General features: G+C 34.7%; 1 pseudogene; it reads right to left on the bottom strand.

Moving 5' to 3' along the window:
• Positions 1-773: 773 nt before the first annotated feature.
• The window catches only part of LOC149534163 (calcium-transporting ATPase 1, endoplasmic reticulum-type-like), a 56,000-nt pseudogene continuing 33,974 nt past the window's right edge, over positions 774-22,799 (bottom strand).

Here is a 22,799-nt window from a genome sequence, read left to right as displayed (position 1 = left end):
GTAAAAGAGAGTAGAAAGAAATCATAATTGATACCTGAAATGTGAACATTGTAGGCATTTGATCCTTTGAAATGAACATGTTCTCTTGATGAAGGCTTAAACTAGTCTGGATCCCTACAGAAACACATGACATGTAATTGAATGGATAAAAATTTATGGTACAAGAACTTGAAACACTTAGACTGCATATTGTAGCTCAAGTGCCAAGGTCTTGAAAAATGCTGAACACATTTACTTATTGGTGAAGTTTATATGCAACATCAAGCAAAAATTTGTTATATGGTGCAACACATTCACTCAAAGCCAGTGATCAGAACAATAGTCATCTTATAGTAGGATACCGATCACATTAAAATTGCATAAGATTAATGTTAAAATTGGCCATCTTCCAGCTAAAATCATCTGTTTAGCAAGAAAAACTCTTTACTATTTTTCTCATTGTTCTTTGCACCATCAAGTTTTATTTTAACTATTCTATGTGGAAAAAATGTAATCTAGAGAACAGTTTATGTTCTACCAACAAGTTCCATATAAATAAATGTCAAGGATTTTATATTATTCCAATCTAAACTGATTATAAAATTTACCTCAAAGTTTTACAGATCTATCTCTGACCAATTGGAAGTTGTGTAACAAACCAGTTAGTGCTAAAGCAAGCTGCCATATTAAGATGTTGAGGAAGATGTTGTACCTCTATCACTGGGAGCTTGTGTGTCCTCCTCATTACATGCTTGGGCTAAATATGTGACTATAGAATCACATGTCTCACCTATTCAAAAAATATAGTACATCAGCATGGCAAGAAGGCTTCCATCTTTCGACGATGCATTTAATGAATTGAACATCTCAATTGCAACTAGCACACTCAAGGAAAGTGTCATAGCTTTAACTTTTCCAGTTGAGAAGTAATCGCATAGATTGCTATCAAAGGAAAAAACTTGTGTTCCTGCCTTGAAGGGAAACACAGCAAAACCTTCTCAAGAAAAGCACTAGTCCCAATTTCTGAGCTAGGAAAAGCTCACAAGAGTTTGACCATCCTCTAGTAAATCTATGCCCAAAAATGTTCCATGGGTATACCATATAGCGAAAACAACAACTGTAGCTACACCAACATAAAGATCAATAACCTGCAAAATAGAGATGTGCAATCAGAATTAGTTTTTACTATTATATTATGCCACCTTTCATTTAAAAAAACAATTAATTTGATTGACAGAGTATTGAGAGAAGCAAATACCAAGTAGCGAAACAACACCTATGCATTAATCAAAGAATCATCACTTCTTCGAGGGGATTTCTTCATTATGTCCACATCTGGTGGATTGAAATCCAAAGCCATTGCAGGTGGCCCATCAATCACCAATTTTACCCACAAAAGCTGGACAGGTATCAAGCCCTTAGGCATACCTAATGTTGTAGTTAAGAATATTGAGATAACTTCACCAATATTTAAGGATATCATGTACCTGAAATCCATTTATCCAAAACCAAAAATCAGAAGTAAATTCCCAGACAATCTAAAATTAACTCTTACTTAAAAAAATTAATCTGTTAGTAAAGTGAATTTATATTTTTGCTTCTTTTAGATACAGATGTCATTGCAGAAAATAATAATCTTAAAACCAAGGAATTTGGTTTCCATAATTAAAAAGACAATTATGTCTAATAACTAAATAATGGTGATCAATTTGTTGCTTGTGGAAACTCAGAATTTTAAAATGTAGGAGAAAATGATTTGATCACAAAACCAACCCATGATGATGATGCCTAAAAATACATGCACAGAAGGCATTTTGTCAGAAAAGGACAAAGAAGAAGGAAACCAGCGAGTTTCACCTGCCAATGATGGAGAAATAGTATAGCAGAACAAATTTAACTAAGAGAAAAGGCATTACTCAACTAGCTATCACAAAAGTAATTAAGTGATTTTCAGAACACTTGAATTTTCATTATAAAACTTCATTTTATTAAAATTAGGAGCATTAATAAATAGGTTGTAGTAGGCCCTTTAATGATGTTTTACACAATTATAAGAAAGTTAAAAGATGACCCAAATTAGGATCTATTTTACAATTCAATCGGCTCTATAGTTGGAGCCATAGAAATTTAATACATTCCACATATACATCTATTGGAAAGCTTTCTGATTTCTCATATTGCAGAGAAAGAAAAATAATTACTTAAGACCCCAACAACTGAGATACATAACATGTCTCAGTGACTCCTCTAACTGTTCTCTTCTTCAGCAATGAAGGTCGAGGGTTTCTTCAACTTCAGACTGAGATTGATGTCTGCACGTGGAGAAGAATCTAAGTGCCACAGCATTAAATGATAAAGATGAGAGCTCCTTCTTTGAATCCTCTTCCCTCATCAAATCCTTTGAACTCATTTTCCCCTTCTTCCTTTCTCGGATGAAAAACTCGAATAGAAACTAGTGCTATAAGAGATAAAGAAAAATATGATGTCTGGTTATATTTGGCTAAAAATGAGCATGTGAGGAAGATAGAAAGAGTGAGAAGTGGGACAAAACCAGCGGCTATCCTCAGTTTCATTCAACTCCCCTTTCTATGATCTTGAAGGTAAAGCTCATAGTGAAACAATTGTATGATGATAAAAATTAAGTTTTCACTTTCCATGTTAATGTGCCTCAAGGTTTCTGATTCGTTACCTTTATGACTGATCATAAAGAATGATCTGAAGCATTAATTCAGAAAGATAAGCACAGTTGAATCTAGAATCCTTGGGAGTATAATTGTATACGAGATTTTTAAATATGACAAGATCTATGAAACATTGAAAGATGTGCTCTAGTTTCATTTAATTTCCTCTGAAATTCATGCACACCCATTTTAAATTCCCTTTTTAGCTATTTTAGATGGATCATGAAGCTTGAACATAAATGTTGATAGTAAAAGATTGACAAAGTCGAATCCAAGAATTTGTGATATGCTAATGTTATGGGATCCCGGATACTTGTTTTTAATCATCATTCTACCTTTTTTAATTGATACCTATCCACTTTAACGTGGAGATTCTACTCGACTCCGTTTCACCCACTCTAACTATCTTGTCCTCATGATCATAGATAACAATTTTTGAGAGAAACTTTGATGATAAAATATTTATACAATCAAATTTATAAAATTATGATAAAATATTATTGGTAGACTATTAAAACTATGATTTTTATCGTTATTCGTTACTTTGATTCGGTGTTGTTAACATGGACATCCTACTCAACTATTTTTCACTGACTCCATTTAAGGACTGAGAAGAACTGGAAAGAGTTGCAGATTGAGGTGGCTCAACTATCTAAGCCCTGTTGTTTAGGGGGGGGAATAATAGTTGAAGAAGAACTTCTTATCTTGGAACTCCATGGGAAGTGGGGCAATAGGTAATTTCTCCAAACACAATTTATACTGTTTAAAGAAAATTATAAGAAAACTCAATTGTTTAGTATTTATGAACTTATAGAAAACTCAATTGTTTAGTATTTATGAACTTATAGAAAACTCAATTGTTTAGTATTTATGAAATTAGAGGAGAACCTGCTAGAGATAAAAGGCACTATTCTAGACTCTATGTATGCTAAACTTGATCCAAACCCTTCCATGTGAATCAAAGAGACTACAATTCGCAATGAATAAGGAAATTGCATTCATTATATCTTCCTCTGTATCCCCTAACCATTCCATTAACCATTGTATCCCCTAAGAGCATAAACATTTTAAACATCCTATTCAATCTCTCACTAACTATCATTAATATTTTATAGATCAAGTAAATGCTTCAAAGCATCTATACAAGCTGCAAACACATAAACAACATTGTTTACATTTGGAAGAAGAGCAATTACATGAAGAAGCATGGTTTGTTGTCTGTATGAGCCATTCTGAAAGATTGGAGACATTTACTATTTTTTAGGAGACTGGGAGTTGACCCAGTATTCTTGACATCACAAAGAGACAAGGTGCATCATCAGTTTTCAATTGGAGGGGTCTGGTGATGGTTTCAAAAAAAAATTAAAATATTAAAGTATTTACTTTATTGTTTTAATTAAATAAAATTGAAGTACTCTATTTATAAAATTACAGTGTTATAATTTAATAGTCTCTTTTAATAAAATGGGGCCACCATGAAGTTTATGCCAGCCAAGGAGGTATAAATGTAATTTGAAAGGGACATTATAGAGTTGATCTAATGACATCAACCAAGCAGAAATACATCTCATGATCTAATTTCAATCAAAAGACATGTTAGACATTCATATATCAAACAGTTGCTAAATGGGTTTTGATCCACAGAGAGACTAATAGTTTCCAGAACAAGTAGGTAAACATAAATATGTCTTGTTGTATCATTGTATGTAATATTCAGATAAATTATATTGTATTGGTCGCATAAGCCCTGGAAAACATAAAGTACCTACTTAAGCAATTCGATTTCTATTTCTGACAAGCCTCTCCTACAATAGAACAAAACAAATCATCGGACAAACAATTTGATAGACATAATTACAATGAAATTTCACATACTACTCTTACTAAAATATCAGAGATAATATACTTTTTGTATCAAGCCAGAGATCTTACCTATAGCCATATGTACGTTGACTAGGCATACGGTTGGGGTTAATTACAAATATATTATAGGCATCATTGAGTTCAAGGTACTCGACACGACTTGTGAAAAAAAAATCCATCTCATCAATATTGACTTGCCATAGAAGCTCCTCATTAGACTTGCATGTTATACAAGTTAGATCAAAGAGGTAGAGACATATTTGAGTACTCATTCGCATAAGGAAGAAAATTTCTTTCCATATAAATAAATGTCAAGGATTTTATATTATTCCAATTTAAACTGATTAGAAAATTTACCTCAAAGTTTTGCAGATCTATCTCCGACTAGCTAGAAGCCATGTAACAGACCAGTTAGAGCTAAAGCAAGCTGCCATATTAAAATTCTTATCTTTCAAATACATACTGAATAGGAATGAATTCTCTAAAGCCAGAAAACTATCCACGTAAATTTGACATTCGCATGAAGATAGACAGACACTACTTGAGCAAGAGCCTAAATGGCCATCTCAAGGAGGAAGAACGGCAACCAGCACTAGTGACTAAGCACAGGCTACTGATGGAAAGGCACACTTGAAAGGAGTTAGCATAAATCTAAGATGCTACAGACCAATTCGATCCACCCTTAAATGATTACAATTTGCACAAATTTCCTTAATAAACTAGTTAAAATTTAGTTGCCTACAAGGTCACTCTTCAACATGTGATGCAGAAAGGCATCAATGTCATAAAATTAGGACCCATTTTATCTATCAAAAATTAGATGCATAGTAAATAGAAAATTATATATGGTGTTAAGAAAATTTATTAAAATCTAATCTATATTTCTCCAGAGGCATTAAAACACAAACTCACTGCTATGCGATCTCAGAGGGTGTGACTTCGAAAAAAGCTCGCTATTATTCTCCCTCTATTCAAAAATGTTGTTGAAATCTCAGTCCAAAATGAACTACTCGTCCCTGTTTCAGTGTTGGATACTAATTCTGGGTGTAATCAAATATAAAATGATTATAAGCTGGAAACAAAATAAGTTTGTCATTCAACCTTTTCCTTCTATTTCCCAACTGCCAGTCCTCCAAAGGAAGTGTGTGGGTGCTTAGTCCTCTTCCTAAATCTATTTGATAATTCTTCACTAGTTTTGAGGGCTACGTCCCAAATGATCTGGCTTGAACTTGTGTTCCAGGCCCAGATGCTGCAAACAACAACCTCTGATGTCTCCTGTGTCCTTTTGTAATTTCCTCAAATCTGTAATCATCAAGAATACTTCTAAAATCACCTAGTCGACTTCCATTTTGCTGCCCAAGATGTCCTAGTTTGCTCACAGCAATTGCTCCAATCACAGCATTAATAACGGCACAACTTTAGTCTTTGCTATAGTTTATTGAAGTCCAAAAATCAACTACATTCATTCTCGTGTCAAAAGAAAAATATTGTTTACTATATTATGCTCGACTCAATGAAATACAATACCAATCAGCTATTATAAGAAATCTCTTCATGTGACTGATAATAGCTCAAATAAAAAAATGAAAAACCCATAGACAATCATTAAAGATGACTCTATGAACAATGCCTCAGCTCATATCTTTCTATCTGTCCATTTATAATACCCTAGACTGTGTGGCAATCATAATCCATCCCTTTGATAATAAAATTGCTGACTATTAAAGAATCAATCCAAATGAGAACAGGGTTTCACAAGAGACATGGCACCAGAGAAATGGAAAAGTAATCTGATACAGCAACCAAAATCCATCTCAGCAGTAGAAGAAGACACACAACTAGCTTAAGCACATCAAGCAGCTACCAGAATAGATACGAATGATAGTTCTTGTTGCAGTGAGAGCATACATACTTCAACTTGGAGTACATCAACTATTTCAATTGATATGGCAGTGATATCCTTGTTGATTGGTAACTTCATAGTCTTCAATTCCTTCTGGACTAGTAGCTGTCCAAGCTAGAAACACATAGCATTCCCTAACTTTGTATTGACTACATCAGCATTTCAGCAGTATGGGAATGTTGAGAAAGGTATCTTTTGAATAGAAATGGACTGTGGGGTGATTTTTTTTTATTGGCATTGATTTAATGACATGTTTGATATCAATTTTGTTTCTAGTCAAAGCTATGCTAGTGAGGCGTGCTGGCTATTTGTGTAGGTTTTTTGGCATGTCAAAGTTCATTTCCACATTGATTTGATGTTCGACATAAAGGCTTAATTACCGGATGCTCTTGTTGACTGCCTGGATTCAGAACCGAAAGCATGCAGAGTTTGTTGCATAGGGAATCTCTTAGGAAGTGTTACAACTCCCTGTGGATGTACGTGGATGCGCATCCAACGCAACCACAGGGAGCTGTAATGGTCCCTGTGAGATAACTTAGACTAAAAGTATCATTTCATATTAAATGTACCTTAAATCAATATTGGTTTAAGAGTACCAGTCTCACGGTACCTACTGTTATGTCCAAACTGCAGGGCTTTCAAGAAATGTAGGAAGATATAGACAAATTTGTAGATACTTCACAATTTCATCCTAAAAGAAAAGAGGGAAAAGAAATATGCTTCATCAAACAAATAAAACTCAGCACAATTTCCAGAATTCCCCTTATTTTCCCAAAAAAAAATCCATCATTGACCAAACATTAGAAATTGCCTTTAACATTTCCAAGTAAGCAAATACTAACTCTTTTCATTTATGGGCACTAAAAAAGAGGAATGTTCAAATACTTGTAACATTTTGCATTAAAAAGTATAAGCTTCCATGGCTTTCTTCACTGCTGGAGTTGAAGACAAATTTAAATTTTTTATTTTGGCTGGCATGTTTGCGCTCTTATATTATCTTGGATTTGCACAAGTATTGTTAACTATGATTACTAATCTATAGATGGAAACCAAGATAAGTTGAAATAAAAAGCTAAAAATTAAGATCATACAAAATGGAATGACATACATGACAAGAGCAATTCCGATACTATAGATGCAATCTTACCACACTTTCTAGGCATAGGGGTTTCAATAATGTCATGAAGCCAAAAGCCCTGAAATTTGTATGTGAAAAATCTAATTCAGACATGACTGAGGAAGCAAAGTATAAGCTTCAAACACCCAATTAAGATATTACTGAGAAGACAGAGTTAATTCTCAGAAAACCCAATTTAGACATTAATGAGGAAACAAAGTATAACTATTGGAAACCCAATTTAGACATGAATGAGGAAATAGAGTATAAGTACAGAAAACCCAGTTCAAACATGAATGAGGAAACAGAGTATAAGTAAAGAAAACCCAATTCAAAAATGAATAAGAGAATAGAGAATGGCCAAAAATGGCATAGTTCAGAGCATTCAGAAAAGCAAGAACTGGTTAAAAGGAATGGGGAACTAAAGCATTAGAATCATCCCAGGTTTTGGCCATGTCATGATGATACAATGGCCCTGGGATGTGTGAAATTAAAGCTACAAGATCATAGATATTCCTTGCACAGATTGTTTGCAGATGGTGTGGAATTGGGAATTGGAAATGCATTAGAAAATGACCCTCCTTGTGATTCCCATACAATGGATGATGCAGATTCATCATAGTCTAGATCATTCCAGAACCTGATTGCACAATGCACACCAGGTGTAATATTATATGTACAATATGAATATCTCGAAGATGTTGTGGATTAAATGCAATACAAAATGTCCCAAAACTCCACTCTCATTTAAATTCATGATGCAAAATTCAGTGAGTACTATCAACCTTGAAAAATATAGTAAAGCCCTCTTTAAGAAGAGAAAATTAAATGGCGATGCTTCAAATAACACATGCTGATCTATATATTTCCATTTTAGTGTCCATCGTTTTCAAAAACTAAAACCTTAAGTATGCCCGAAAAAATAAAACTACTAATCAAATAGAACACGTTAATGGAGAATCTTGTAAAGTTTCACAATGCATCCAACCCAATATTTAAGAAGTTTCTATAATGTTTTTTTTAATAATTTGAAGTTTTTATTCAAAGTAGAAAACCTTGTACCAGAAACTATAATTAAACGACTGAAGCCATTGAAACCAATTCATCTGATCTCAAAATTCAGCACAGATTAAGATAGAAATTTTGCTCACATCCTCTACTTCAGCAAAAGCTCGTTTCAAAAGCATTCAACATTTATCTCTTAAACCTTGACAAAAAGACTCAAAGGAAGCATGGCTATTTACTTACAGACAAAATCTGAGACATAAACTTGCAGGATTTAGATAAGTATGATTCACACCAACTAATAAATCAAACCAGAATGAAAGTGTACAATACAGTGGACACAAGTTTGTTCTCTGAAAATTATGCATTTTCATTCAAATCATAAGAGTATTGTTGTTAACATATCCAATAGTGAGTTACAATTACATGAAGAGAAAAGGACTCAATAAAATCTCTACAAGAAAACCTTCAAGAGATCTAGATACACAAAGAAGAACTAACTCCCAAAATAGGACACCCCACTCTCTGAAATGAAGTCTAAAACATAAAAAAGTCCCTCCAAGTCATTGAAACATTTATGACTCCCTAAAACCACCCCAAGAAGTGCTCCAACTACTCATAAATAACCTCCAGACTCTATGGAAAAGTCAAATTTGACCTCCCTATATTCTCTCTTAATGTCTCCAAATAGGTTAGATTCCAAGAAGTCTTTGAGCTCATCAATATATCTTTTCCATTTAAGAAAATGCATCATTATTATGTTTCCTTAAAAGACTTTAACAACTATCAATTGATAAATATAACATTTATCAAAATTAGCAACTGTTAAATTACAATATTTGATTTTAAAAGGAAACAAAAATAATGCTTTATTATTATCTTTATTTAATAATATAGTAATATATTATTAATGTATTTCAGTATACTATTAATAAATACATATGAAAGTGAAAAAATCCCACAAAGATATAAAAAGATGCATAAAGTAATGTGATGCATACTAGAGGATGATAACATCAATTCCCTCTAGTGAAATATCTCTCTATCCTCAGCTAGCTCTTAAACCATTTGAGAAACAAAGAACGAACTTTATTATAGCTTGATTGACCCACAATCCTAAAGACCAAGGTTTAGAATGACATAAAATCCTCAAAATCAAGAGCATTATTCGCATTCCATACACAACGATATAGAAATACATCTCAACTAATATGACAAATGCTAGAAGATGAAGTCATTAGTGACCTCTAGAGTATTGGATACATGTCTGGGTTTTGTGGAGCTTTGAATTCTTGGGGATTATAATATGTAAATCTATTTCTCTAGGGGATTATAATTTGTTTGGGTTTTGTGGAGCTTTGAATTCTTGCACTTGTTGCCAAATATGTGTGTGGTCTCAATTATTTTTAATTCAATCTACAATAACTATTATCTTTATAACTTTGCACTACATAAAAGCTCATGATAAACATCTTAACCAACTCCATGAACATTACAAAAATAACAAATGACTCTATCGGTGCTCACCACTGACTTGCGAAATATAGCAAGTATAGAACTGGACATAGGGGAGAATGTATCCAGCATATCCCCTCAAGATTCATGGCATGGTCTAATAGTTTCCTGTGAGAACCTTAGCTGGGATGGTATCAATTTCCTTATAAGGTTCACCTTTTGGGAGAGATCCCCAACTCAACTATAAGTAAGAGTCTGTTTGAGATAGTTTATGGATGTCATGCTAGAGGCATTGTGGAGCTCATAGATATAGGAGAAATAGAAAAAATGAGTGTTGTGGGTGAAACATTTGCAAAGAACATAAAATAGATCTGTGATTCCAACTAAAGAATGCCTAGAAGATTAAGTTTAGATAAGATGGGTGTCCTACCACAAGCACCGTGGAATGGTGGAATATAAATGTTAAGGGAAAGGCGAGTGTTGAAATCATCTCAGGTCATTTTTTTCTAATTGGGTGTATTGATACTCTCCTACAATAGGAAATCCTTCATTGAAATCCACTTTTTCATGAGGGCACCAGTTTTCATTGTATAGATTGGAGCCTTAATTTTAACCCAATGACTTATCAAGGAAACCCAATGTGGGTTAGACTTAACGGCCTCCCAACCAAGTATTGAAATATTGGCTCAAGAAACTCTACAACATAATCTGTCAATTTGCTTTTGTAAGTCCCATTTTTCAGAGCAATTGTCCAGAGTTAGATAAAGACTTTAGAGGCAAATTAATATTGTTGCTAAGTATGGTTTGGGAATTCTAGTTTATCATCCTTATAAATTCCCTCAAGCATTAGGATATAAATTAGTACCATTGCATGCCAACTAAAAATACCATGGTATTACAAATGAATTGAGGCTATTTTCTTCTAAGTAAAATTTGAGAAATCACTGCTAGATTCTAACCCAATTCTACTGAATGAAATTCCTCCTTTATATCTAATATGCAAGAAAATGGAAATTGATATGTGCATGAGAATTATTGTTTTGCAAGAACTATTGGAAGAAAAATGGCAGGCAAATTTCTGTATTAAAAATAAAATATACTTACCATCTTTTGGGCATAAAAGTTGCAAATGCTCAAACACAAACAATTCAAAGATCCCAAAATTAAAACATAATTTTTGGCAACTATATTTTTATAAAGAAAACAAGATACACAGTGACCCTTTACTATGATGTTTAACCGTATGCAAACAATAATTTAGATTATGAATCATTTTAAAACACAAGGAGGAATTTCAGTCCCTACTTAACATGCATATACATATTTTAAATAGCCAAGATTTAGATCATATTTAAAAATCACAAAAAAATCATATCACACTATTAAGCAAAGTATTCTAGGGTTGTATTCACTTGGAAGAGCATAAAGAGCTTGTCACTGAATTGGTTGTTCATGTGAACAATCCATCTGTTGCTTTTCAACAAATTTTGGTCATTTCCTTTGTCTAAAAAAAGAGGTCCTTTAAGCTACAATGACTTCTGCTCTTGTATATTTAAGCTACAAATTTTATGATAATGTGTGCACTTATGACAAGAATATCTATCTATTTATTAGCAGATTTATAAGTAAAGTTAAAAGATGATAGCAGACTTATATGATGAATAAGAGCAGTTTAGAACATATTTTGTATTGGGGAAATTGAAGAAAATATGTGCTCAGCAGAGATAGTGAACAGGGCAGAAGAATAGTAAGCAGTTGAGATGACCATCAAACAGAATCATCATCAACAACTAGAAGAAGATAAAAATACTTAGGAGCTACTTAGACTTGTCTAATTAAATGATTATGCATTTAAGACATGTCTTTTCTTTTTCAGTTGCCGGTAAGGTTTGAGAACTAACTGGGCTTTATCGCATGGAACAATATCATGTTTTGGATGCTTGAGACAATGATACTTTGTAACTAATGGCTATAACATGTAGACCCTGTTTGTCTATGATTTGATTCTCTTAATTTTTTTTTATCTAGCGGGCTTCTAAATCAAAATTTCTAAAGAGGTTGAGTAATGAAAAAATGACATGTACCAAAATTACAAGGTTATATTCATGTTCCTGCTCTGATGCCACTCAAGAAAAAAAATATTTATAGCAAAAATTGATAGATTTGAATTATACTTCATGATTGGAATAGAAGGTTTTCCTTGAGATGTTATACTTTGTTATGTTATGTTGAACTTCGATGTATGGATTCCCATGTTCAAGGTATGGATGCATCTAGTCCCAATGGTACAGCATTCAATTATCTTAAGCATTTTCTTTAACAATTTTTTTGTCAAAGAATAATATATATGTGCTAATTCCATTTCTAGATAGATGGAATGGTAATGGATTTTCATGTGCTTAATTTCATCAACAGATGTTGTACGGGCTGAAGAAGCTCATAATGAGTGGAATGGTTACTTCTTGTCATAAAATATAGCAGTTGCATACTTTCTTGGACTCCATATTTTGAAATGGAATGAGAACTTATGCTTGTACAAGGTTCAAAGTTGAAACAGATGTTTTCTGAGATGTGGATAACCCTAATTTAGTAAGGGGCAGCCATATTAGTTTAGTTAAGTCAGCTAAGCTTAAGCAACTCTTAGGCTGTAGATTATTATATCATAGTTTTGTTGAGTTGTGTGCTATTTTTGGGTCTTATATCATCTTTTAATAAACATTTATGTCATTGTGTTGAGCTAATTACTAGGAGGATGCCTTTTTGAAGTGCTTGGTGACTGCTTGTTCCTTTTCTGCTAAAATCTTGCGTATTGGATAAACACTTACACTTTTCTATGGCAATGACTATTAGATTACTGTGTAAAATATTTCACATATATCTACCAATGTTATTGCCAAATAGTTGATAGGAAAGTTTAGCTACAGTACTCTGGTTATAATGCATTGCTATTTAATTCAAAACTAGATAAATGTATGCCTTGGAGTCTTCTTCATCTATAGTTGTTTTTCAAATTGTCATTGGCAAGCTAACAAATATGATACCAGGTTACCTAAGGTATATGCTCAATGCTCTGACACAGAACCAAGAGATCCGATACATATTATAGTGGGAAATATTTGACCTTTTCTATCATGTAACCATTTTAAATTGTGGCAAGCTAGATTATATATGTCATGTTCCCATTGCAAAATTGTCCTAGGGGAAAACTTACATTCTTATAATACCGTGAAAGTACACTGACAAAATGTAAATAGATCAAGCTTGTCAAAGATAACTTCAATCTAAGTGCAGATGTCTTGTAGTTACAATTGTATTCCAAGACTCACTCACCTAGATTACAAAGTAGATAATATGACAAGTGTTTACTGGAATCTCACATCACACAAGTCTTAATGCTCTCAAGGTTTTTGTTGGACAGTTTGATAAATTTGATTAGATTAGTATGGCATCTAGTTCTTAAATATTGCTAAATGCTCCAGACGGTCAAATGATTTCATAATTGCCATGGCAGTTTTTGCCTGGCCGTAAACAAGAAAAGCCAAAATGTCATTTGCTATGAGTTATTTTATTTACTTTAATATCTTTCATGCACAATTTGTTTATTGTTGTTGAACGGTAGCTGTTGGGGTTGCTGCATGCTTACACATCAATCTCCCGTGTATTCCAACTAATAGTGCATAACCTCTAATCATAACTCTAATCTTACAGAATAGGCTCTAGAAAACTAAACATACACCTTGGAATAAACAACGTGGAAGCAATTCACACCATCCATACACATTTGAAAAAGCTTCTCCTCCTGCTACTTAGCATTTAACATATCAAGGAGTAGAACTCGCGGCCTCCAGTTTATATAATATGCATATCACAAGCAATTGCCACCGAATATTGCATCAAACCCTAGCTGTGAAGTAAAAGGCAAAATTCCCAGAGGGGAAAAAGATGTCGTGCGACTATTGTGTCAATGCAAGGAAGCACAGGAAATTATTAAAAAGGCTTATAAAAAACCATTGTAAACTAAAATGTGAATGATTGGAAATTGTCACAAGAAATTATGAATGCAGTGGCGACTTTCAAATAGGCACACATCTACAAATTGATGGCAAATGTACAAAATAACAACAATGACGGTTTCAATCTCACGATGTTGGAGCGGGGATTGGCAGATAAGTGGCCCATTCTTTTCCTCTTTTGGAAAATCCTCCATACATACTATATAAATATAAATTTACTTTTACACAGCGGGATAAATGAAGAGTATTATAAATATCCATGAAACCCACGCGGATATAGGTGTGATGCCATTGTCATTAATTTCAACAGCAACTTGTTCCTAATAACGACGCCCAGCTGTAGGTTGAATAATAGTGTTATTTCCTGCTAGAGGCCAAGATAACTCATTTATTGAAAAAAGTGTAAGAGCAGTCAATGCCAAACTTGTCTAAATTTGAGAGAAAGAGGAAAGACATGCCTTGTTTTGCATTTACTGAGATGACCCGTATATAGTTATTTGTAGAATGAATGAGTACGATAGCGAACAACAACAATCAAATATGGGTTGAGGATGGCATATGGAAAAAGATAGCCGCGCTTGGGAGCACATTAAACTGAACACACATCCACAGTGATGACCTGCAACAGATAGATAGATAGATAGATAAAATGTTAACATCCACGAGACTAAAAATAGCCTATGGGACAGCAAGACAACTCAAACAAATTTAAGTAGCAATGTTCGCTGCTTGTGCAGGATGATGATGAGTCCACCCAATTGCGCAATGTACTCTTCGTTGAATAAGTTATGCCAAGAACTGTCACATATAGTGTCCGCAAATTTATCTCTACTACTCTTGTAGGCTTCACATTTACACTAACGCATTCTCTGGATAGTGATTCATCATTGAAGAGAAAGATTAGCATCTCATAAGGCTCATCCCTCCATGGCATAAAGCCCACGAGCCGTTTGTTGTTTGGGGAGGTTAAAGGTTGAGATTTTACTTAAAGAGAGACGAAATTTTGCTTAAAGGGAGATCAAAAGAAAGGAAAAACTTCAATGATCCTCATCAGTGATCAAGATAATTCAATTCAAGCATCTGCAACTCGTCAGGGAAATCCCTCCACGACATAAGACCACAAGCCCTTTGTTAGGGAAGGCCTACTGGTGACTGAAATCTTTCTTAAAAATAGAATAAAGATAGATTAAAAGAGAGGAAACATTTAGTTTTTTAAATCACAACAACCCCCCTCCTAGATTAAAAGAGAGGAAACATTTAGTTTTTTAAATCACAACAACCCCCCTCCTCCTAATAATAATCTAAATCAGTCAAATCTCATCAAATTAATAATAAAATTTAGCTATAATTGATTGAATAAAAAACAAAGATGTAAAATTGAATGGACTTCCTAACCTTCTGCAAGAAGCTTTGTTGTCAAGCCCAGAGAAAAGTTTATGACTACAATATATATTTGTTGAACAGACCAAACTACAGAGTTTAGTCCTAGGAGAAAGACGAATCATACCTGTGAAAGCCCTTCGTTAGGGAAGGGCTACTAGTGACTGAAATCTTTCTTAAATATAAGATTAAAAGAGAGAGGAAACATTTAGTTTTTTACATCACAACAAAAGATAATGCTCCAATGTTCCTCACAAAGTAGAGTTATACCCCTTCCTTAGATAATAATCTAAATCAGTCATATCATCAAATTAAAACTAAAAATTAGCCATCCATGATTGAATAAAAATAGGTGTAAAATTGAATGGATTGCCTAACCTCCCACAAGAAGCTTTGTAGTCAAGACCAGAGAAAAGTTTACAACTAGAATATATATCCGTTGAACAGACCAAACTATAGAGTTTCGGGCCTAAGAGAAAGACAAATCATACCTGTGAAATCGAGAAAGTTGGGACTCAAATTGGAAGCATCTAACCTACTAATTCTGGTTGACATTTCACACCACTCCTCTCATCACTCACTCCCTTTCATCTGCAAACCCTAGTCAAAGCCCCTTTGTTTCTCTTCACACGTGAAATATAACTTTTTTAAAATTTTAAGCTAATGAAGCTCGTGTTGGTCAAAATTTTGACCAACACGGCCATGGATTAAAAAATATATATGTTTTTCCTTGCATATTTTGACCTATTTGACCCCATTTTAATAGATGGTCTAAAAATGGGGTCAAATGTACTAGTGACTTTAGAAGAGTGAAAATAAGTAGCATGTTACTGTTGGTTTTTTCCAAATTGGGTTTCCACATAAATCATTGTGTCAAGTGTATTATTGAATCTGCTATGTTTCATGTTTACATTTTTGCAAATTGATTTGACGGTAACCTACAAGTTTTAAGTGATAACATAATCCTATGGATGCATGCATAATGATAATAAATGTTTTATGAGTTCACTAAGCTATGAAAAGTTTTATCTATACATTTGGACCTTGGATAACTAATTCACCCACCTTAGTTATTCTAAAGAATTCCAACAATTGGTATCAGAGCCATCCACTTAAGAGGACTAGTTTGAAGGTACTAGAAGCACAAAGATCAAGATGTCCAAAAGAGAAGTACCCAAGCTTAATAGAGATAACTTTCCTGCATGAAAAAGTCTGATGAAGCTACACCTTGGAGGACTTGGAGATCATGCACAATTCACCATCACTACCGAGCATGTTGACCTTGTTGGAGCCCTAACTACCAAGGATATCAAAAAGAAGAAAGAACACAACCAGACAATTTTGGAGACTTCCTCTACCCTAAGCTACACTAAATTTGATGATATCAAAAATCTTGACAGTGCAAAGAAAATGTGGGATGCCTTAACCACTATCTATGGGGAGACACCAATGTTCTAAGAGCCAAAGCTAAAATTCTTAGAGGTAAGTTTGATGATATGAGAATGGAAGAAGGTGAAAATATTGCTCAATATGTCACAAGGATAAAAGAATTTGCTAATGCAATATGAGGAGCTAATGGTAAAATAGATGATGATATTATGCTAAGGAAAGTTTTAAGAATACTACTGCCCATATATGCTATTAGAGTTTCTGCATTTCAAGAATTGGGATGTATACCAGGGAATAATCTATCATTTGAAGGTCTGGTAGTTAGGCTCATTTCTTTTGAGCTATCTAACTTTGATAATTAAAAACTTGAAAATATTGAATCTGCTTTCAAAGCTAAGTTTTCACTAAAGGAACCTGATGAGAAGAAGAAGAAGAAGAAGAAGATAAACTATGTCTCTAATGATAGTGATGTAGGTGAGGAGGATGTAGAACAACTTGAAGCACTACTGGAAAGAAGATTCCATAGAGGTAAAGGAAAATTCAAAGGTAAATTACCTATCATTCGTTTCAATTGCAATGAGGTTGGTCATATTGCTGCTAGATGTCCAGAGAAGAAGAATTATAGAGGTGGTGACAAGTACAAAAGTAGAAGAGATGAAGACATCAAGGACTACAAAGACAAAGGCAAAAAGTCATGCTACATTGTTGAAGAGGAAACAAAAGATGAATCTGATGAACATGATGATGAAGTGGTGTATGATGCAATGAAGGATGAATCTGATGAAGATGAGGCAACTACGCTTGTAACCTGTGTGAACAAGAATGTGTTACCCCACGTTTTACCCTTGAACCATTTTGCAAAACTGGAGAATTGTGTGTCTCAGTCAAGTCTAGCTATGTCTGAGTCTAGTTTTAAGTTCCCTTAGGTGGAAGGAGTCTTCGTCGGATTTTTCATCTTTCCCTTCCCCCACATCTCATAGCCAGGTGGTTTTCCTTCATGTTGTGAGTCTTGTGGGTAGCTTAGTACCTAATCCGAGGGAGATTCTTGCAACATGCAATAATTATTCAAAAAGCTAAGCTTTCTCATGGCTTATCATATTTTTAATGAAAAGAAGAAACTTGTGGAAAATCGAGCACCGACTTCTCCTCTGTGGGTTTTCAACCCATGAAGGCGATCTCCCATAAAGAGCAACAGATGATGCTTACGGATCTAGGTAAGAGGATAATGAGATATCTTATGGAAAATTCCTATTTTTACTATGATACACTACCTTGGGAACATTCAAGATTAATCATAACACTTAGAATCATCTTAAGTGGAAAACTCAAAACTGACTTCTCCTCGGCAGGTTTTGAACCCATAAAGTTTGTTTTCTGCCAAAAGCAATTGTAAAAGAATAGAAACAAGGAAGTGGGTCCCATTCGACTTTCCCAGTCATTTTAAAATTCTCTGAAACCAAAGGAAATATTAACTTAAAGGATAAAGCTAAAAAGAAAGCCTGGGCAAAGAAATGAAAATCGTCTTCTCCTCGATGGGTTTTCAACACGTGAGGATGATTTTCCACATCCAAAAGGAAATCAACCTTGTAAGTGGATTTGACCCACAAATTGTACACAAAACATCTTAAGATGATAATGGAAACAATTTAACAATTATAGGAAAGGTCTATTGAGAAGAATTTGACTAAGCAGATATTTCCTTACGGGGTACTCTGTTCATAATTTTCTGAAACTTAAACGGAAATAGGAAAGTAAGTATGAAAGAATGGAAAGTTACAATTGGGCCAACAAAAATAATGAAAAGACATCAAAATACTCATTAGAGCTCTTGCATTTACTGTTTCAATAGATTTATCCTTTAATTCATTTGTGTGGCGTGAATCCTTAAGATTAACGAGTGAATTGAGACTTCTATATAGATGGAAACATAACAGTTATTCAAACTACCACTTTTTCTTGAACTGTTATTCTGTTAAATTGCACAACTTTTTCAAACAATCTGTAATTGCAAATTCAATATCCAGTTATTCTTCTAGATTCAAAATCTCAATTCATTTCATTACTAAATAGAATGGCAACCAGGTTTGCAGGTTTTGATGGACTAAATGGAATCATGTCCACGTAATAGAATTTCATGGATACTTCACTCCATTTTTATGATATGCAAGACTTCCAAAAGAGGCTGAAATCAAAGCCGATTCATCCCATAATTGAGAAGCTCTAGGGATGTGGGCTGGTGGAAGCAGCTAGTTTCTTAGTGGCAATCGAAGCTCCAGAATTGATTTATGAATGCATAAATCATTATAATCTAGATACTAGATAGATTCTATTACCAAATGATACAATATTGATCTCCATTAATAGGAAAACTATGGTGAATTGCCTTCGAGTTCCAGAATGGGAGGAGTTTTTGGATTTGACAATGGGAGGAGTAGTTTCTGAGTTCTTTACAAAGAAGATGGTTTGGAGGAAGGATATTATGCAGTCCTGGCTTCAAAATCCATAAAGCACCAAGAGTAACATCCCCAAAAATCTACTTGGTACTAATCTCAAACCTAAGATTGTAGACATTCTGGTTCTCCTACACAGACTAAAAGGTGAGGTAGAAGCTCTAAATGTTGTAGAATAATATTTCTTTTTGATACAAGTTATTTGTTCAGATACGTAGTATATAGAGTGGGCTCATGAGGTAAGTGAAAATCTTTCCAATGTTCTTAGTGCTACGAAGTTCTACAACACCTTCTATATGTCTTCCTTTCTGATTTACATGCTAGCATCTCTATAGTTATGGTCAGGCCTCTCGAGAATAGAAAATTTTTCCAATGATGTGAAGTGTTATGAGTTCTATCCATGTTTACAATTGCAACATAGTTATGTGGATTATGTCAAAGTTAATGATGCATTCACTATGAGAATTTGCAGGGAGCTCTAGGGATGCCCAGAGAGGAGATTCAACCCAAAAGCAATGGCGGCTATTAGCTAGTTCAGAAGTTATTTTATCCAGTTCTCATCTTTCTCATATTTGTGCCTTGCAGCTTTCAATGGGTTCCCCTTGAAGCTGCCTAGATATCTGAGTGACATTATTGTGCTGATAGAGAAAGTGAGGTAGGCGATCCAAGTGAACGTGCTAAGTGGGAGCTTGAAGAAGAAGGGATATGAGTTCCCTATGAAAGTAGGAGCTTTTAGTTGTGAGTCGTGATCTGATGCAAAGAATACGCTTAAAGTGTTCGAGATGTGGTATAAATTGGAGATGTATGAGGTCCTGAGACCTATGTTTGATCTGAACGGATATGCTAGGGAGGTATTGCGGAATGGGAGTGTGATCAAACACATTACCACTATTCAGGATTATTGGGCAGATTATAGAGATGAATTTGAAAGTTGAGATTGTGCTTTCACCAGGCTCATAGTGGAGCAAATAAAAACATATAATATCAATTTTGACGTTGAAGGACTAGAGGATGATGGGAAACATATGTATAGTAATACATGTCTGACTAAGTTAAGAAACACTCCTATCAGTTTGGAGCCTTATGAGGATGCTGAGGACTACTTAGATATCATGATGGCCCAAATCATCAAAAGAACTAGAAAGTGGGTCGAATGGACTACTGCGAGGAGGAGTAGAAGTAAAGGCACATTAGCTCAAGATTCTCTAGCAGTTGCAGCTCTTTCCTCCTCTCAAAGTGGTGCAATAGGTGTAACCTTGGCTATTACTTAGGGACCAGCTCAACCATCAAGGGAAGGTGACCAACCTCCAGACAAGAACATCACCATGGTTAAGACTTTTCATGATGGCTCCCTCTCAGTTATTGGAACCTAAATTGAGGCTAAGAAGAATAAGACAAAGGAGCCAAAAGATAGTGTTGCTACCCCAATTCCCTCTCCTCATGCCACCCCAGTTTCCTCTCCTCATGTCACTCCAATTCCCTCACCTCATCATAGTCCAGTTTCGCAAGTAAATGCTACACTTCTACAACCAAGTAGCTCCCTAGTGTAGATAGTAGATTTGGGAGATGGAAAGAGTAGTAGTAGTGAATCTACTGAATCTGATGAGGCAACTAAGAAAACTTTAGATGTAGAGAAAGGCTAGAGCTCTTCCAAGCTCATTTCTTAGGTTGTGAAGAACCCCTTCTCTTTGATTACGATGGAAATTACTTCAATAAAGAAGAAGATGTTTAGCATAGACTCACTTGGGATCACCTCCAAGGTGATAGGCATAGATTCCTGGTTGGACACTTTGGAGAAGAAGAGGAAGAGGAAAGATAAATGTGCTCCAAACAAGGATGCCTTATCTCTTGCAGTTTGCTCTGGGTCTGCTTTAGGTAAGGTCAAGAAACAAAAGACCTTGTCTATCCTTGGACAAGATCCTAAAACTAGGCACCTAACAATGGAGATTGCAAAGCCCACCAAGGATGGAAGAATGAAAGATATGACCACAGATGATTTCACTCTACACTTAGTAGATCTTGGAGAGGCCAGACATGACACCAAGGTTGGCTTGTGGAAGTCAACAAATGAAGTAATTGAAGGACAACTGGAAAGCCTCAAGTTGTCAAAGGTTAGGATGAAGGCAAAGCTAGAGGAACTGAATAGATTTATTAGATAATTGGTCACTCCACTAGAAAGTATCTCTAGAACGTTAGTAACAAGTAATCCTACTACTGTTGAGGTTCAAGCCATTATCTCTCAACTTCAGGAAGACAGGCACTTTGGTCAAATTGGTAAGGACTGGACTAGGAAGCTCAAATTGGAGGGAGTCTCTATTATAGAGAAAATTGGCAATGTTATCTTGAGATTAGAAATAGAGAAGGATAGCATCTCGAAAAATAGAAATACTTTGGTCGGAGAGAGAGTGAAGAGTGATGATTGTATCTCTCTTTTGAAGATGATTATTCAAATGAAGGCAAAGGAATTCGTCGAAGCAAAGATCTTGCCAAAGGGAGATGAGCCTTTGTTCAAATGGCTTCAGAGCATGCACTTGAAATCAAAAATGATACTGTTAGTAGAGAAAGGACTTAAGGAAATAGAGGGGAAAGTAAAGAAGGACCAAGATAGAAGTTTTGAGCTCATGAGGGGACTGCATATAGATTCGCAGACTAGCGACCAAGGGAAAGAACTCATTAGAATAACCATCATGCAGGAGAATTTCTCCAAATTCATAGATAGTCTAATAGATATTGCCTCTAGTAATCAAAAAAAAGTTGTAGAACTCTAGCAATTCAGCGGATGCATACATGTGGCCATGAAGGAACTGTAAGATCGATTGAATTTTGTGAAGGAATTGGCTAGGGAGCATTCTAAGTGGCTCTTGAGATACACCAACATACACATGCCTAGGCATGAAGAGCTAATCCCAATCATTATCACTGCTAAGACATATAGGGAAAATTTTGAAAAGGGAAAGAAGGCAAAGTGATTCATATTCCACCGCTTTTATTTTTTGATGTAATTATTGTAATACGAAAAACTAGTTTCTTGCCATTTGTCATTCTTTTGAGGAGATGAACCAATTGAACTTCTATTGTAACAATCATCTCGGAATCCTATATGTATGAAATTGAAAGATTAATAAAAGGTCGGCTAATTTTTGGTGTGAAGTACTTGATGTTGCAAATTCAATTGAATGGTATTTTGTATCAATTTCTTTTCTATTCCATTTATGTTAGTTGTTAATTACATGTTTTCTATTTAATCTAAGTTGAAGCAAGGAACAAATAGAGTTTCATTCCCCTATTTTGAAGTAGTGAATGGAAGTGATAAGTAGTACCATGGCATGTTCAAAGAGACACCTCTTAGATGTATTTCCCTCTAGTTAATATTTCATTCCTTGTAGCTTAGATTCTAGTTGAATCAGATAGTATTAATTGTTATGCCATTTTCAGTCACTAAGCTTTATGAGTTCATAGGATGTGTGGGTTCATGAACTTAACCAATTTTTCATAAATTACTTCTTGCCTGAGTTAGATCTTGTTTAGGCCTGGCTCAGTTTTACCTCTCCTATTCTCAGGTCA

This window comes from Cupressus sempervirens, chromosome 10 (genome assembly GCF_028749045.1).
Source record: "Cupressus sempervirens isolate cs-2001-9-10 chromosome 10, ASM2874904v1, whole genome shotgun sequence".
Lineage (NCBI taxonomy): Eukaryota > Viridiplantae > Streptophyta > Pinopsida > Cupressales > Cupressaceae > Cupressus > Cupressus sempervirens.
This window is presented reverse-complemented; position numbering and strand designations above follow the sequence as displayed.